Here is a 13,560-nt window from a genome sequence, read left to right on the forward strand (position 1 = left end):
ATGCGTTGTTCATGTGCAATGGAAATTTCTGAAAATTATTTTCTTTACCATCTCACTGTCTCTCTCTTCCATCTTTTCCTTCAGCTGATGCCTTGCAAACACAAATCTTTTACAGGAATTTGATTTGTTTCTGACTTTTTAATGCAAAACCAGGTACTGCTGTGCTTGAGGTGTAGAAACAAATCAAGCTCATTCATTTCATTTGGGCAAGAATAATTTCATATCTTGAGTTACTACACCCAAATTTAGCAGCCTATTCTTTTAGGTGATCCATCAACCCAGAAGTGGCAATCCTGCATCCAGGATCTCTTTGCATATCTTTTCCTCTGTCATCCCTTTGATCCCTCACTGAATATCTATCTCATTTGTCATTCTTTGTACTAAATAATGAGTAGCTTACAAATACATCTGCTGCAAAATAGATAAAAAGCTCACTGCAACCAAAGGTGTGGTCAAACCCTCCCCATGAGAAGCACCTGGCCAATTTTATACTCTTCACTCCCTCTCTTCAAGAACAAATTCACTTTTCTTATTTACCAGCAAGGGACTGTGACTGGTGGCACAAAACATGCAGGACATGAATTAAACTTCCCAATTTGCAATGACCTTTACATGAAAAGAAAGGCAGAGTGGTTTTCCCAGGAGCTGGAGTGTACTTGCAGTTCCCATTTCAAAGTCACTTTGTCATCTTTGAAGAGAAAGTCCTTTAAGTCCAGGAGTAATGCACATTTTCATATTGCTTTGGGATTTGCTGTGCAAATCCCACACAGTGCAGTGCTCATGGTTCAGATCAGGACTCACTTGAACAATGCAAATCTAATATGCCATCCCAAATTGTTCTGTGTTCACATTTTCTTCTGTGCATACCTGAAATTTAAATTACCTATATAACTCTTCCCAGACAGGTTTTAATTATTCACTGGTTTAAATTATTCATATTTAGCAGAGTCCCTGCTTAACACCCACTGATTTTTTTAATAAAGTAATTTTACAAATACTATGGACCTGTAAAGTTAGAAAAGCCCTCCTACATTCCCAAATCCAATATTCCACTGCTATTAGCAAACATTCATCTATGTTGCAGTCCCCATTTTCACATACTTCCACTACAAAATTTTCTTTCAAGGATTAAAATTCTAGTTTGTCTTGTAGGGCTGAAAGAGAGCCATGCCCATGAGCACCTCAGATGTAGTTAGCTAGCCAGAACCTCACTGCCTCAATAATTTGGTGTTTCAGGAGACTTTGGGATGTTGACAGAGCTGAGCCATCTGCTTCCTACCCACTGAGGCTTCTCCAGGGGCAGCTGTAAGGGACTGTCCTCCAGGCACACCTCCTGTGCTGACCTCTCTCAAGCTGCTCTTTTATTGGTTTTAAAGTGCCTGGGTAGCTTCCATAGTTTTTCTTAGACTGTATAAAATAGCAAAGCATTATCTAGGCAAAAAAGGAAAATCTCTTTTTCTATTCTATGCTGAAGCTGACATTACTGCAAGCAAGCTCTTCTCCTGCTCCAGGGATCACTAAAGCAGGGTGGCAGAAGAAGTGGATCAATGGGAATTGACTGTCTGGAAGGAAAACAGGAGGTGACATCCCTGGGAAGGTTGAACTCCAGCACTGCTCCCTACTGTGACAGAATCCAACATTTTATCAGAGCATAGAGATGTATCCCCACAGAACTTCCACACAGGCCCTTACCACCTTCATTCTCCATGCAGGAGACTGAAGGACACATTTTGACAAGGTATTTAGATGGTTAATTTTTTGTTGTTTGATCTCAATTCCCTCCACATCTCTGCTCTTCATCAATCCAGTAGCCCAGTGCCTGGGTCACTTTCCTGAAATCAGAAATAGAGCTGTCCTCTCTCAAATTCCCTCTAACATCCCAATAACCACTCCCACTTTTCCCACTTAACTCCAGCCAGTGCTTGAAACCTCAGCCTGCACTCCCCTCCCTGTTGCCACAGATCCAATTCTCCTGAGCAACAGAAAAGCCAAGTGAATGCTAAATAAAGAAAGTAATTAAAGCAAGATAAATGAAACAGGAAGGTTTAGTGCCCTTTTTCCTGGACAGTCTGGAATGAGGTGTCTGACTTGTTCAGGGAACTGTTATTTAAAATCCAGGCAGGCTTTTTACCTTGGCTGAAGGGGGAATGAATCATTGCTGATGTGTTAATGCAGTTAACACCACGTAACACCAGGGTCCAGGGGAGGAGTGTGTGAACATGTTTGCATCCAGTAACAACTTCACATTTGAATTTTTTTGGGGGGGTAGATTTTGATAAAAGCGTGATGGATTGATTTCAGCTTGTCACAGCCACTGAGACAGGAAAAGCAAACAAGAGACTACTCACTGAAATTAAATTTTTGCAGTGATGTTTGAGCAACTGCTTGTTGTGCCAGGAGAAATAAAACCAATATGAAATACTTTTATATTAGGTGTCATAATAATATAATATCAATACCCAAGCTCAGCTGTCTGGTCTCAGAATAACAGGGTCCTCCTGCATTAGATCTACTTTAGAGAAATCAAAACTGTCAGGACAGACAACCCCAAAGCAAATTCTGGGTAATTCTGTTAAAGCAAAGACTCCTCTGGCTGTGCTATCTCATGACTCTGGGTCTCCTAAAGACAAAAGATGGCACAACAGACTATAGTCAATGCACAAATATCAACCATCAAAACCAGCATCCAACTCCTAGAGCAACTTATTACAGCACCGTAGGCCTTAAAATGTCATCCACATCCAGATCACCTGCTCAAATTACCTCATTTCCTTCCTTTGCTCATCCTCTGGTCCTCTGGTCCAAGCAAGCATGACCTCCTAAATTTTTGCCTCTTTGGCAACTGCATCTTTTCAGGAAGTTTCCCAGGTCTTTGTCTGCTTGTTTGCTCTGTTTTGCTTTTTTTTTTTTTTTTTTTTTTTTTTTTTTGGTGGGTGGTTTTTTTCTTTTTGGTGGATGGGGGTTTTATGACAGAGGGCGAAGCAGTTTTAAGAACCAAGCTGTTATTTATAGTAGTGTCTCTATTCCTTTCAACATTTCCCATACAATATTTGTCCCATACCACCCAGGAGCTATAATGATGGATGTATAAAAGAAGCCCTTGGCACAGCATTTGGCCCTTTGCTGACATCCCTTCACAGGACCCTTCGTTTTGCTGCCAGTGGCAGAGCCTGAAGTCTGAAATCTGGACTGAGTCAGGGCTTGGCAGGCTCCAGGGGGGAACACAACCCACTGCCTGCCAAACCAGCACCCTGACAGATCATGCTGTTACCCTTTCTCTCTGCTGGTGTGCAGCAGCAGCCCAAATGAGTGAGCTGCCTTTGCTCCTCATAAAAGAAGGCAGCACAAATGGCTCAAGCTGTTCTAATGATCTTACCCTGCTCTGGGCTCCTGTAGGGGCTTGGTTTGAGTTCAGCTTTTGTGTTCCTATCATCCTCCTGGATAAGACTGTAGCTGTTTGTGCTCATGTGCTCAACACTTTTTAAGAGAACAAAGACCTAGCACAGAAGCAATTATTCAAAGGCTTTCTATTGGATTTTATGTCAGGCTTTTGTAGCAATTGAACAACTTTTTGTTTTTTTCTTTACCCAAATATTTAAATCCAGAGAGATGTCATTGCAGGTTATTTGGTAAGTTCTTTGGCAAAGTGCTTGGGTGAAATCAGTTTATATTTGCTAAACAAGGTCAACAGTGCCTGTCACCAGGATGAGTTATGGGAGTTTCTTGACTTGCTGGGAGATGCCCCAAACAATAATCTATTCCTGAGCTGTTTGGGTTTGGTTTTTATTGTGACTGATGTGTTAATGAGATTCTAATTCAGTGCAAGCAGTACTGCTTTTAGGAAGATGAGATACCTTGAGGAAGGTTGACTTTAAGCCATCAGGATTAAAAAAATGTTCCTACTTCTCTCTTCTGCCTGCTTCTCCTTTCCTGTGATACCCAGCTGAAGAGGATGTCCTATATGGAACAGTTTTATATGACTATAAAACTCAGGACTAAAGGATAAATCAGGTTGAAAGGAACCTCAGAATGTCCCTGTGAACCTGAGCAACAGGGAATAAATACTCCATTACAGCCAGTAGATCACCTGCTGCTTTGTATACATACTGCTAATCCAGTGAAATTGGATTAAAATATTTTCCAAGAAGTTCACTGTGAGAGACTTCATCAGTTACAGCTCTGAACTGCAGTTTTTGTAAAACATAACTACAGGTATTCAAGTGCTCCACTCTGATCCAGGAACAAACCACAGGCAGGAAAGTTATGATCACTGGGAAGAAGCTTATAAGGACCTCAATAAACCTGAGAGAAACAGATACGAGGAACAGCAGCCAGCAGACAAATGCATGGTTTGAAATAATGCTCAATTTGTTCAAGGCCTGTGAAACCTTGATCAGTACCAGCCAAACACAAAGTAGTTTCCCTCTTAAAGCCAAACTGGGCGCTGGGCAGCCTTACATCAAGGCATGGCACTGGTCCCTCTGCAGCACAGCTGGGAGCTGTGGATAGCATTCATCCCTCCAAGGCTCCCAGCAAAAGGCGTGGCAATGTCGTCACAGAAAGGACTTATGTCCCACACCAGTTAGGGGATGGTTTTCAGTGGCAATCAAAAGAAAATCTGTACCACAGCCAAACAGCTACCTCCTTTCATCCTGGCAGCTCTCCCTCTTATCTACAGGCCCGTGTCTCTGTGAGGTTCATTTTCTCTGTGTGCAGCAGAAATCTCATCTGTTGTACCCAGAGAGCTGCGAGTTCTGTTTTGCCCTTGGCAGCCAAGATACCAAACCTCCCCTGTGACTCCTTTTTTCTTCTCCCATTCCCAGGCAGCTACAGCATTCTGGGATCCATCCAGGATGGATGAGTGACTCTCTTGATTTAGATTTCACTTTTGTATTATTTTCTCTCCTTCGGGAGAACGAGCTTAAGAGCGTTTACCAAAGACAGAACTATCATCAGGTCCAAACTGGCTGCCTTTATTTCTGACCATTTATTCCTGGGCTGTATTTTTAGCTCATTTTGTTCTCCTCAAGTCAAACAGTTGTTCTCATTTATAATTCCTGTAACCAGGCTCTCTTTTTTCCCAGCTGACTGCTCACACACACTGCCATCACTCCAGACCTGTCATTCACTAAATTATTTTCCAGGACATCCAGAAGTATAAATGGCCACGGACTCCTTTGCTGTGCATAACCCCCAAACTGCTGACTTTCAAACACCTAGATTGCTATCAGCAGAGAAATCCAACATCTTTAAGTAGCCCCTAGTTCAGCAAGGACAACTGCAATCAAGCATCTCAAAAATAACTGGGGAATTGGAAGCTCTTGTATGTAACAGATTTTAACTCAGCTCCACTCACAAGTCAACATTCTAGGCAGGAGGGCAAATCAGAGTAATTTGAAATATTTACTATTATAACACTGGCACACGAACACTGATTTTTGTGTACCCCATCTCACTTTTATCAGTGTGTCAGAAAGCAAATTTTGCATCATTTTCTGCTTGTTCTGGTGCTTTCTACCTTAAGTAGCACCACTGGTTTCAAGGGGACCCCTCACAATGGGCAAATTACACACTACCCTTCAAACACAAGCAAAGGGACAGGATCCTTTTCCACAGCTCCCTCCCATGTCACCTGCTATGAACTTCACACTCTAATTGTAAATACCACTGTCTTCATTTTCTACTTGTCAGGCACGGAGGTCTCGTGACCTGATCTTGAGAGAAATGAAATAGCTTTCAAGGCAAGAGAGAAACAGTTTGCTCCAGAAGATACACTCAGAACTCATGTCAACATATGTTTATCCCAAAGGTTTTAAGTGGCATAGAAATGAAGGCATGGAACAAGCACCACACTTAGTGCTTTGATCTTAATAAATTTAGTTTTCATGTATTCAATTAACCATAAGTGTTGATGAGAGCAAAATGATAATTCTGGAGCACAGTAAATAAAATGCAATTAAAAACACCAGTGTAGCAACACACCTGGGAGTTACATTTGTGCAAGGATGTGATTCAGTAGCAGATTGGGGACACATGTCTCAGAAATATTAGTGTAATATCTGCAAAAATAGTGGCAGATTTCTTTAATTATGGCATAAGCTTAATCAAGTTGCAAAAATGTCAGGAATGTCTGATTCAGCAGCTTCTTGTTAATGGCAATATAATACAACCATTATAACACCAAACAAAATAAATTTCCTCCAGGTAGATCTGCATGATTTTAAGTCCAAACTTCCTCATGCACTGGTCAACTGCAGAGTACTTAGAGAATTCCTATAAAAATGGAGGGAAGCTCTGTTGGCATATAACACCATCTCACCTCTCCAGCAACAGCAGTTTTCACAGATGTACCACACAGTGAAAGAATATTAAATAGACCTGTTGTGTGTGATAACAAATGAGGTCGTAAGCTAAACATATGGCCTGGAAGATTTGGAAATTTCTGTCTCTAAAAGTAGAATTAATGGGGCTTTTAGGGAGTCACTGAAAGAAAGATTCCTTACTGGCTCATTTCATGTCAAACCAGCACCCAGCCCCAAATAAAAACCTTCACAGCCTGCACAAGGTCATTTTTCTCATGGATATGAATGAAATTAGCAGTATGACATCTTAGATAGGTAGTCTTTTTCTTCCTATATGTCTTTTGCCTTGCAGTGGACCACAATATATATATATTTAATATATATAATATATATATGTGTATATATATATAATATATATATGTGTGTCTCTGTGTGTGTGTATACATGTAATATATATGTATGTATATCTATATTATATATATATATATATATAAAATGTATTGTACAGACCCTGAAAAAGGTATTACTTGTAGAATATATTGATATGCCAGATTAGAAGGCATATGTTAAACAAAAACAAAAAAAAAAAAAACAAAACTACAGAGCACTAGTAAGGTTGATTTGCTGAAATAAATATGATCTAGGACAGTAGCAGAGAACAAATTGAATATGATTTTGGAATTAAGAAGCCATTGATAAAAAGAAATTAGGAGCTTCCTGCCCCACACAACTGAGATGGTCAGGGAGCACTCTGGGCAAGCCCTGAGCATCCCAGTACTGCTGTTTGAGAGATTCTGGTGTAGCAGGTGTAAGACACTACCTTGTATTCTGTGTCCTTCTGGACAGGACACCTGAAGTAGGTGAAAAAAAAAAAGCTAAACATAAGCCCAGATTCCAATTAAAAAGGGCTTGAAAAGGCAGTTTAGGAGAAAACTGCAAATAAAGAGAACTGGCTTGTAACTATTTGGGTCATAAGACACCTGTTTACATAAGATACCTGTTTACAGTGTAAAGCACTGAAAAAGTAAAGGGTTGCAATGGATTAAGATCAATGATATAAAATAAAAACAAGGAAAAACTCCACAAGATCAGCATTTGAGACACAGAAGCCTGTCAGTAGAAATGGAGAAGACCCCTTCAAGAAACTCTTTTTTTTTTACAAAAGAGTTTCACAAAGCTCCTGTGACCACCAAAGGGTAGATGACAGAAAACAATCTGGTGCTGTGGGGGGCTGAGATGGATGACCTCTCATGTTTTGCTGCGCTCCCAAATTGACAACCACAAGGATTGCAGCTGCAAGTCAAAAATCTGGCACCTTCAGGGAATGGTTTGAAACATAAGATCACAGAGACACAACAAACACCTGGTCAGAGTTTCACCAGGGGTGATTGAAAGAAAACAGGGGTGTGACAATTATTTCTGTTGACTAGGGGAAATGGAGTTTTCAGGGGAGAGAGATGATTAATTTTTTGCATCCTCTCCCCAGGCCATTGGTGGGTATGAGAAATTCCTCTGGTCTTTCACCCACTTTTGGAGATGTCATTGTCCCAGAGAAGGAATATGAACCTGAGCAATAGAGTCACACCCAAGGGACTGAAAATGAAAATTTTTGTGTGTCTGCTTCACATGAAAATGCACGTTAATGTAATCTGTTTTTTAACCTAGACAGCAGGAGCATTAAATAGTATTAAATAGTCTTTAATATAGTATTAAATAGTGAGGAGTATTACAGGATGTGTATCTCTTTGGGGCCTCCCATCTCCCCAGGGAAGGCTGTGGTCTTCCCAAATCTAGACAGAGAGGAGCCCAAGGGACAAATTAAATATCTGCCCTGTTTTCTCAAAGAAAAGCACAATTTTCTATACATAAATAGTATTTTAAATGCATCTATTTGTCATCTGGCAGTGTGGAAACCCCAATGTCTCACATCCAGAGCTTACATTCAATGTTCACCATGGAACAAAATGGATGTCATTTGGCTAAACTGCATAGAGTATAAATAAAAAGAAAAAAGAATTGCTGAATGTAAAATATCTGATACAAAAGTATCAAAATGCATTTCCCCACACGAATATTCATTCAATCACAGAAGCAGAGAAAACAGAGCCACAAGGGAAATCATCAGGTCAGTTAGTCCGTTCTTCTTCAAGGTAAAAATCAACTATTCCAAAAATCAGAACAGAACCTGTAAATTAGCTTTCAGTTTAATGTGCAGTTGCCTTTCACTATTTTTCATGTTGTTGTGTCAAAAAAAAAAGAGGACCAGAGCTGATGAAATCCACATTTCAAACCAACAACAAACAAAATATTTTTCTCTTGAGACTGATATGCAAAACCCTTCAAATTACTGTAATGAAATGTGAGGGGTGTACAAAAAATGAGGAATGCACATCTAATGAAAGAAATGAACGTTGTGAGATGAGTGATTTGTTGGATGCTGCGAGCACAAGCAGCCATGAATCCTTTTCAGAAGCAGTCAGAAAACCTTACAATGGCTCATAAATCTAAAGCTAGGGGGGAAGAAACAGAGGCAGAAATAAAGTAAAGCAGCTGAAAGGAATGTGAATCTCAGTCGTGCACATTTTAGTTTAGGTGCTCTCACTTCTCCTATATTTCTCTTTAGCCAGGTAAATTCCAGCACACAGGTGTGGTTTCGTACACATCTCACATCCTGGCACTGGCCTATGGAAAATGTACACTCAGAAATAACTTCTCTCATTGATAACAGAACTCCTTTTCATGTTCCGTCTTCCTAGGCAGCAAAACTAGCAGATCATCCAGTAAATATGAAGATAAAGATGTTATTTGAAAGTAATAATAGATGCAGACTCTTTTTCCAATTATATACATGAGGAAACAATTTAATCTGTTCTTCCAAACACACTTTCATAAGAATAATGCCCTTTATAACATTGGCATTTTGTTGCCAGTACCTCTGAGCTTTTATTATTTTTGGGACTAAAGGCAGTCAGAAGGCCTGCATATAAACATTTAAATTTATCTGTGTGATATTTACTGGGGAAGAACTATACAAAATACATGGAACTTTTGTGGTTTTACCCTATTCTGAAATACAAATATACAGGAATCCAGTTAACTACTGGTTACACATCCATGCCTTAACTATAATGGCAAAAGTGATAACTGCATTTTTTTTTAGCTAAAATAATAAATGATTATATTAAGATCTTATTAATCTTTACTTTTAACATTCAACAAATATAAAATCCAATAAAAGTTGGTTTCAGTGTGAGACTAAAAGAAAAGAAAAAGAAAAGCCTCCAAGGATTAGTGTACCTGATTAAATAAAAGTTTGAATTTAATAAACCCGAAATGGAAAGAAGGAAAGGGATATGAATGCTCAAAGAGCACGCTGAATAAGAGTAAATTATGGAGAAAAAGATGCCACTCTGCTCACTTTCTTTGTCTCATTAGAGACCTGGGGAGAATTTTGAGCATGCTAAGAGAAGGCTGTTGGCTGAAGGCTGCGGTCCACTGAGCTGTAAGAAAATCACAGTTGTTCACTGGCTGAGTTTAATGCTCATGGAGGACGCTGGACATGCAGCACTGCAGGGTGAAAAGGTCTTTAGTCAGTTCATGGCCAAGATTACAGAAACTGCCAGGGGCCTGCTTGCCATGCACCAGGCCACTTCCATCACCTTGGTTTAGTGGATCTCATGCTGGAGTGGAAAAAGCTCTTTGGTGGCAGTTTTCATTCAAGAATATCTGAATTACCTCTTCAAAAGACAATTTTTCATCTTTATGGAGCGATGTAATTGCCTCTACTAACCCCCATTGTTGCACTAGAACAATTTCAGCTGTTCAACAATGGGGCCTCTGAGACTGATGTTTCATGACACAGAAGCTATTGTAAAAAGACTAGTTTTAAGCCTTAATTAGGTTTAATTAAGACAAATTTGTCCTGGCTACTCATTGCTGTCTCTGTTCAGCACTTTTTCACTCCCTGAGTTTCTCTATTACAACCTGTGTTAAATCAGGGCCACTTGAAAAAAAAAAAAATTTAGGCAGGATTTTTTTTTTGTTCTGACCAAAGATAACTTTTTTAACATATTCATCAGGACAGCCCACAAGACATTAACTCAGTTGACAGAGGGCACTCTATTTCCTAGAGACCAGAATATGCTGCCAGAAAACACCTTACACTAAAACCATGAGAAAAAAAAATCTGCAACATGGAGTTACAACCTAAGATTCTCCCTCTCATTAAATCAGTGTCTTTCTAAGCTAACTGAAAGTAAATTTCCATGCTCTGGGAAACCATGGAAAGAGATTAACTGATTTCAGGCACGAGCTGGAAGCTACAAGGTGTGTCTCCAGGTCCTTGCCTCCACAGCAGGTGTTTTGAGATGGAAAAGGCCATCTGTACAGAGCAACTTCCCCAAAGCCTGCAGGTCACTTGCCAGCAGGAAACTTGGCCTCCAAAGTTCCCCCTTTCCTTTTCTCAAGGCCTTTCCCAGCACATGTTGAATCAGAACTGAAAAAACCCAAAAAAAAAAACCAAAAAAAAACCACAAACAAACAAACAAAAAAAATTTAAAAAAAACCCAAAAATTTTTAAAAACCCCACATTTTATGTGTCAGCTACAGCAAGTACTGACACTGCTCCTAAGAGCAATCCCTCCTTCTTGAAAAAAGAGCTGAAACAAAAGCAGCAGCAGGGCAGAGCAATGTGCCTGCTCCATGGCCTCCCCTCTGCAGTAACAAAGGAAATGTTTGGCTCTTTGCAAAGCAGCAATTCAAACCCATTTGCCCCTTTCTTCTGTGCCTTCTGCAAGCTGCTCTCCTCAGTTTTGAGGCACTTAGCTCCCTCCTGCAGCTGAGGAAACAGCCACAGATTTTTCTCCAAAATGAAATAGTCAGCTTGTTCCCATTTGTTCAGATTCTGGTTTTGAACCAATTTGCTTTTGTCTCCTCTTACTTTTGTAACATTGACATTTTTATGCCTTTCCTGGGCACGTTCAGTGTCCCTGCTGATGGATTCAGACCTGGCCAGGGCACGAGCTCCAGGCCTGGAAGAGCCTCTGTCCCTTTCCCCCCAGCATTTGTGTGTCCAAGCTCCAATCTGAATCCCCAAATGTGGGACTGTTCTGCTCCACTCCCTGTCTGAGCTCAAAAATGATGAATATCTTATTGACTGGTAGAATTCTGACATCAGCAATGGCCCAGCCAGACATCACAAAGGCAGAAAATTCATTTCCTCTGAGCTGTTCTGGTGTTGAAGGTTCTGTACAAACCCCTCCATGCTTTGATAAAGCCACAGTCCACAACTCTATCATAACTCTAAATGTGACCCCTTAATGACATTGCCCTCATTTTTTGCCAGCTGGCAGTGGAATTTTTGCTGTGTACATTAGATGTAAAGATCAGATAGATTTTGGAGAGTACACACAGCAAACACTGTAAGCAGTCACTCTGGAGTTAAAGGGAGCCTCAGACACTCACAGGTTATTTTCAAGCTAGGAGAATTTAACATCCTCCTCAATCTGAGATAAATATTCAAAGAGTCACTCACCACATCTTGGTAGCAACATCAGCATTGTTGTTGAACATTAGCCCAAGTTCTTTTCTTCTTCTCTTTTTATTCTTTTGCCCTGTCATAAGCAAAAATGGTTTAGGATCAATAAAATCTCCATTTCACTTCATCATGATCGCATTACTTGCATTAAAAGGGTGAATATGATATTTTAGAAAAAAAAAAAAATAACCCAACCAAAAGGGTACATTAATTCAATGGAGATATTAACTTGTTTTGCTATGACACATTTTCAAATAAAATAATTGTGAAAAATCACACTCTTATGTAAATTAAGATGTCGAATCACCAACCAAAAGCCTCATAAACTCTGAGCACCTTAAAATTCAGAATAGCAGGACAGTATTTTTTATTAAAAAATAAAAATATATATAAATTTCCTGCCTCTTCATGGTCTGCTTTTATTTTTTAGAAGTGTGTGAATGCATATATATTTTAATGTATCTGTAGGCAACCCTTTCCTTCTTTCAGTGCTTTCTGTCTTTGCTCTTTCTGAGTGAGAGGTGACATAAATCCACAACTTCTATCCTACACTATGTGGCACTCATGGGTACCCCAGAGTATCTGGGGAAACTCCTTTGTTAGTGACAGTGCAGGATCACACACACACACAAAAATCCTTCTGGAAAATCATGTGGAGCACAAGGACACTGGGAGAAGGGAATTCCTCCCCTCTGTGGAGGGAGATGCCCCCGTGACACAGATTTCCACACCAGAATTCTGAAATTTTAAGTTCTGGCTTCACCCCAGTAGAAAAATAAGGGACAGCAGCAGAGACCACAAATTTATGGCAATTCCTGTGTAATCCAGGCATGTTCCAGTGACACCTGTGACCTCAGGACAGACCCCCCAGAAATGCCTTACAAGGCCAACTCTTCTTTTACTCCTGATAACTGGAAGATTTCAGAAGCTCAGGTATCCAAATTATATGAATATATTCATATTACATCCTTTCATTTGGGGAAACTCAGGTTGTTTGAACAAATATTTAATTAAGCCTCATATGGCACAGCAGGGAAAATATTTTTAATGATATCCTGCGGTCAAAATCAAAATTTCCTGTCAGTTCCCTCAGAGTGGTGCCTGAATTTAATCCTGTTTTTGGTTTTTTTTCACACAGATAGAAGGACTGTGTTTAGCAGCACTTGGCAAAACCTGACCTCTCTTAGTTATTCCTCACAAAGCTGGGACAGCTTTGGGATGAAATGTGGCAGGTGTTGGATACAGCAACACCCTGAGCAAAAGGGTTCAGGATGGGAAAATGCATCAGGATGGGAAAATGCATGAATTTATCTCCTCTAGATAAGACCATTGGCATCTATAATTTTCTGAAGCCATGGTCTGAGATGTACAAGAAGCAGTGAGATGACTTTAATTTTACCTCTTCTCAAAGGTGTAAAAGGTTTTTTTTAAGGGTTTATAGGTTTTACCTATATTAAAAGGTTTTTTAAAGGGGCCAAGATTTCATCAATGTCAAAATACAGACAAGTTTAATATTAGAAGCTAAAGGTAATTGCTGAGAAGTTTCATTTATGTGTCTGTTCTGGCAAATTTTCCATTGCTCAGAGATTTCAGCCAGCCTGTGGTTAGAGAAGTTAAGCTTTTCCTGCAGGACAAACCAGGTGTGAGAGACTTTATTTATAAACTAAACTGAATAAGGAGATTCTCATCCTGGCCTTTTACAACTATTTCTCATCCTCAGAG

At 39.8% G+C, this 13,560-nt stretch overlaps 1 long non-coding RNA gene across 1 annotated transcript in view; it reads right to left on the bottom strand.

The window, feature by feature from the left end:
- The window catches only part of LOC128803419 (uncharacterized), a 50,755-nt gene extending 38,848 nt beyond the window's left edge, over nucleotides 1-11,907 (bottom strand). The window contains exon 1 of the long non-coding RNA XR_008435711.1: nucleotides 11,836-11,907. This is a non-coding gene — a long non-coding RNA (uncharacterized LOC128803419). The remainder of the gene's footprint in view (nucleotides 1-11,835) is intronic.
- Nucleotides 11,908-13,560: the final 1,653 nt, after the last annotated feature.

The sequence above is a fragment of the Vidua macroura genome, chromosome 2 (assembly GCF_024509145.1).
Source record: "Vidua macroura isolate BioBank_ID:100142 chromosome 2, ASM2450914v1, whole genome shotgun sequence".
In the NCBI taxonomy this organism is placed as follows: domain Eukaryota; kingdom Metazoa; phylum Chordata; class Aves; order Passeriformes; family Viduidae; genus Vidua; species Vidua macroura.